The sequence below is a fragment of the Aptenodytes forsteri genome, unplaced genomic scaffold (assembly GCF_000699145.1).
Source record: "Aptenodytes forsteri isolate BGI_AS27 unplaced genomic scaffold, ASM69914v1 Scaffold132, whole genome shotgun sequence".
NCBI classification, from domain to species: domain Eukaryota; kingdom Metazoa; phylum Chordata; class Aves; order Sphenisciformes; family Spheniscidae; genus Aptenodytes; species Aptenodytes forsteri.
The window spans coordinates 5645055-5650624 of NW_008795520.1; positions in this window are offsets into that span (position 1 = coordinate 5645055).

Sequence of the window (5570 nt, forward strand, 5' to 3'; positions counted from 1 at the left end):
TATTATTATTATTATTATTACTACTACTACTATTACTATTATTATTATTATTTCCCCTTCCTTTTCTGTCCTATTAAACTGTCTGTATCTCAACCCACGGGTTTTACGTTTTTTTCCGATTGTCTCCCCCATCCCACCGCGGGGCGGGGAGGGAGGGGAGGATGAGCAAGTGGCTGTGTGGTACTTAGTTGCCAGCTGGGGTTAAACCACGACACCTGGACAGTGTTAGTTTTCCTTGTAATGTCCAGTGAAAGGAAGGCTTTGCACTCTCTCTCACAGTTCAGCACTGAAATGAAATACATAATTTATGAACTGACATACAAGCTTATAGTGTATAATAGAATTTTACTTCTTATTTGTATGCCTTATGCATGTCTGTAGCTACAGAGGCCAGAGAATGTACTATTTGTTGGTATTTTATATAGATGCTGCTTTTCCATGAGACTAATAATAATTTTGTACTTCAGCATTCTGGTATCATCTTTGAAATCTTTTATGCATATTAGTTAAGTAAAGATTCCTGTGAAGAATCATAATATTTAGAAAGAAATGGGATATTCTGAATCTAGTTTTTACCCTGCATTTTTTTTTCCAGTGAATTGGTTTTGTTTCTATAGAGCCATAACATATGTCATACTTGCTGAGATTATCTGTTCCCCACACTGTTTAAAAAAATGACTGTGGAGAACATTAAGCAAATGCTGTTCTGCAGTCACTGCTCTATTTAGACTGAATGTGCAGGATTTATGCATTATGCTCTCAAGGTTTATTTGTATATAATACTGTATGGGTGTCTCTTACATAGCCTTGGAAAACATGCAATAGTATTAGACCAAGGTAGGGAGCCAAAAACATGAATGATAAGGGTTCATGGAGCCTTTCGTGCCAGACAGAAGAGATTCAGGGTTTTTTCCCCAGATAAGGTGAAAAAATATTCCTATAATATAGTCAAGTCTGGTTTCCTCCAAAAGCTCATACATCAGTATCATGTTATATGAGATAACCTTTAGTATAAACGGAGATGATGTCAGAGACCATTTACCGAAAAATATACTGCTCAGCGTTGTAACTGATGCTAGAAACTACGTGTTAAGGAGATAATTTTTTTCCCAGAAATATTGGGAAGGAGGAATTGAAGAAATGAAGCATCCTGCGAGCTAAGCTTCTGGATTTTTTTTTTTTTAATATGTGGTGAAGAAATAGACAAAAATAAAATGTTCAAGCTAGCAATCGGGCAGTTTGAAGCCTCAAAGGAAAAGTTTGATGTGATGAAGTGTTATTTCTTGGGATCTTGATATTCTTAAAAAAAATACATTTCTCATGTTATTGATACGTGAGTAGTGCTGAAAGAACTTTTTCTGATTGCAGTATGTAGCAGAGGAAAAGCAAAACTTGCAGTTACTCAGTAAACAAATTCAGGGATTTGAGAAGAGAAGGAAAAAGGCTATGCTAAATACTTCTACCTCAAAACAGCGGGTGTATTGTTTTGTCACTGATCTTGCTGCCGAAGTCAATCTCTTACCTCAGGTTTACAAACATGATTACAGATTCAGCCAACTATCCCAAAGCAGAAAAGTGCTAATTGTGACATTAAAGTTATTCATGCAGCTTTTTAATTGTAGAATAATATTGAATATTAAGACATTTCAGTTCTGCATGAAATTAAAAGATAGAAATCTCAAAGATCATTTGCAATTAAAACTGATTTATTTTTGCAGTTTTTAAGTTGTAAATCATGTGTTGTATATGTTCCATTCAGACTATTAATCTCCCAATAGAGGAATATTAATGCTGTTGTGCAAATTGCTAGCAAAACTCAATGTGTTCAGGGAAACTGAAACCAAAATGAAGCAGAGGCAGAGGCAAGTATGATAGAGAATTTATGATGTAAATGAGAACATAGTGGCTTCTTAGTGTAGGAAAGTTTAAGGCCAAAAGGAAATTTAATTGCTCTGAGAGGAATAATACATCAGGGAGGGAAAAAATAGAATTATAGAAGCTCAGGAACTTTTTGTTATGTGAACATATACATTGGATAAAAATAAAATGTAGGGTAGAAATCGAAATAAATTTCCTAACCATCGTAATGATCCCTGTTCAGATCTGTGTAAAAAAGCAGGTGCATTTAAGATGGAGGGAATTTAAGGGAATAATATGATGTGATATCTGCAATAGCAGGGGACTTCTTCATGGACCCAGGAAATCCCTTGTAGCGTCTCTTCCTATATCATAAACTTCTCCATTCTAGGACCTACATTTTTTTTAATGTTGCATGGTAGAAAGTATAGTTTAGGCACTAGACATGATTTCTGAAAAACTTATTAGATTATTGGCTTTGTCATAGATTTTCAATGCTTCATGCAGGTCTTTTGATTCCTCATGCTGAATACTGCTACTACTGACAGGTTTGCTTCACAACTGTGTTTTAAAGGTGGTATTTCAACAGTAGTTGTGAGGCACTCGGGTAATTAATCATTTAGGAACTTAATGTCATGCAAGATTTTGCTACCCAGCTGTCTGTCTCTTCAAGGCAATGACTTTTGCTCTGACAAAAAGTGGATGAGTGACTTCTGAGTAGCACTGACCAATGCTTCTCTGCAAGTTCACGAGAAGAAGGGGTTTAGGACTCTTTCTGTAACACCCAAGAGGCAGGTCTCAGTGCTTCTGCTGTCAGGTAGGCAATCCATGTGGGAACTTTCACAAATCTAGGGCAATTCTACTCTGCACTAGATTGTCACTGAAAGCTGCCAGAACAGCCGAAAATCCTCTGATAAAAGCATAAAATAACACCAATAAAAGCAATGGAACCTGTTAAGAGATGGCTCACTGGGTCTGAGCCAAGCAGGGTGCTCTGGATAGTCTTAGTTCCTGGAGTTTGCAAATAGACCCAGCATTGATTGGTGACTGAAACCCGACAGATCTACGTGCTTCTAAACAGACTTAGTAATAGACCTGCAATCAAGTGTCGTTATTTTAATGTAATTCCCTGTACAGAATGATTGAGAGCCTTTATTAGCTTTGTATCACAAAGTCCCAAAGCTAAAGATTGTCAGAATGAAGGAAAAGAACGAGTTTAATTATGCTATATCCTTTATATACCTCATTGTGCTTTCTTTTATTACTTAGTTGTCCAAGTAAGTTGAGAGATGGGAAACATAATCCTGACTTTTGAGGTTTTGGTAATTTATGGATAGCCTTGTTGGCCCTGTTGTGGCCTTGTTTACAGTAGTGTCATCTTTTAAAAATGTTTTATGAATTTACCCAGAGAGCAGTGTTACAGTGTGTGGAAGTACCATGTTCTTATCCCCATGTTAGGGATAAGGAACCGAGACAGAGTATTTGCTGTCATCAGAAAGGAGAAAATACTTAGTCTGTTGCCTTAGCCAGAAAGCCATCACTTCTTTGTATGTGCATTTCCTGTTTCAGCTAATTGTAATATTTGAAGAGTTGATGGGCATTCACTCTTTTTTCCTGTGATACAGCATGTGTAAAATAGAACACATTCCATTTTTCCTGTTACTTTATCTCAGTAGTGAATGAAAACTGCATCAAGCTGATTAAGGATAGCTCTTGCTTCCATATGGATGGCAGCTGTGCTTCTTGTCTGCTGGAGGAGTTGTTTGTTGCTTGGGCAGAACCGAAAGGCAGCTTTTAGCTTGTCCTGGGGAAGGGGCCTTGTGCAGCCAAGTGACAAGTTCTTTTTGCTCCCTTCTGGCTGAAGAACAAGTTTATACTGTGAGCTTATACTGCATGCTTTGTTTTGAGGATTAGAGTGAGTGGAATTACTATTCTGATTTTCCACTGATTTGCTCACAGAAGGAAGAAAAGTTAGGGTGGCAAAATAGGAAAAGCTAGACTGAATCTCTCTATTTCTTATTTTTGGGTGAATAAGGGCTGCGATAATTTAGTCCTAAAAATAATCCCCCTTTTTTTTTTTCTTCTTTTTTCCCCTCCCCAGTATCATGAGACATTTCAATTGCTATTAGTGTTATAAAAGCTCTTAGTGTACATGCATGTGCACTTGTATACAGTGTGTCTGTAGAGTGGTAGCCCTTAGAGACATTTATCATACTTCAGATCCCCATTAAGTTACACACTGCACAGATGCATAACAAAAATCCAGCTCTTGCTATGTGTTTATGTCCCAAGCAAAAGGCAAGATGGATTCTAGAGGCGGATGAGATGTAGACAAGCACACAGCAAAGGGAGACACACACACAAAATTATCTTTGTGATCCCCTCACTGGTTGCTATGGCTGTCCAAAGAAGGAGCAAACGCTACGGTGGGAGATTAATTTTTTCATCATGAGTGTCTGTCACCTTTCAAGAGCAGTATGATCAAAGCTAATTTTGAAGCAATGCAGCATTTACAGGAGTCTGTTTTCATTTAACTGGGCCATCTGATTTTGCATTTGTTACATAAGGATAATGCTAACTTTATGAGAATAATTCTAATGCTTGTCGCTGAAATAGTTACTTGCTCTCTGGGAGAAATCCTTTATGTCCAGGAACACCACTGCCCTTCTAAGAGAAACTGTCAATTTGAAAATCTTATATAATACAAGCAAACAAATGTCATTAGTTTTATTACTGATGATGACTTAGCCTTCAAATATGTTCCTAGTGTCAGATCAGTCTTTATTTAGAAGTCGCCTCAGGGACTACTTTTCTTTCCCCAAACACAATTGCATAGCAAACCTCTAGCAAGGACAATTGCTTACTCACAGAAAAAATTAATGTTAAGTCATGCATATAGGCATTTCTAGTTGTATATAATGTTTTCGAAAATGTAAATTCTATTGCTTTTATTTTTCATGATATCATTTCCCTGTTCAGCTTATTCTGTTCTTTAAATTAAATTTGAGCTGACAATGATCTCCCACAGTTTGTCTACCACCTTAGAGCAGAAAAGTACGTGCAACTGATTTTTGTCTTCGTTAAGTCACCTAGCCCCCCCAGAAACGCTGGAGTTGAGAAAAAAACATTGCTGGAGCCATTTCCAAAAGCTAGGTGATATAGGGAAGCCCTTTATACCAGGGACTGGCTTCTGGTTAACATTTTACTTTGCTTAACATTACACTCTGAACATAGTAACTATGTCCTCTTAACTTTCACTCTTCTGTTTTTATAATTTGCTTAGATTTTTTTTTTTTTTTTTTTTAGATTTTTATGTGTTCATAAGAATATAATAAGGCAAGAAATGCCCTACTGGGTCAGACCACTGGTCCATCTAGCTCTGTATTCTGACAGTGGCAGTAGAAGGTGCTATTTCAGGATGGTACGTGAGCCTGGAGTCCAGTCTGTTCCACTCATGTCTCCAGCATCCATAGTTGTTGCATTGGGGCTGTTAGAGGGGACATCAATGCATGTTCTCTTTAGTGTCTCTCCGTGGAGAAATTATTAACCACCAGTTTTTCTAATCCTCTTTTGTTCCTGCTGATACTATCTACCTATACAACACCCTGTGAGAAATTCCAGAAGTTAACTATAGACTCTGTGTTTAAAAACAAACAATGCCCCCCCCCAAACCAATGAAAAAACCCCACAAAACAAACAAAACCCCAAAAAGG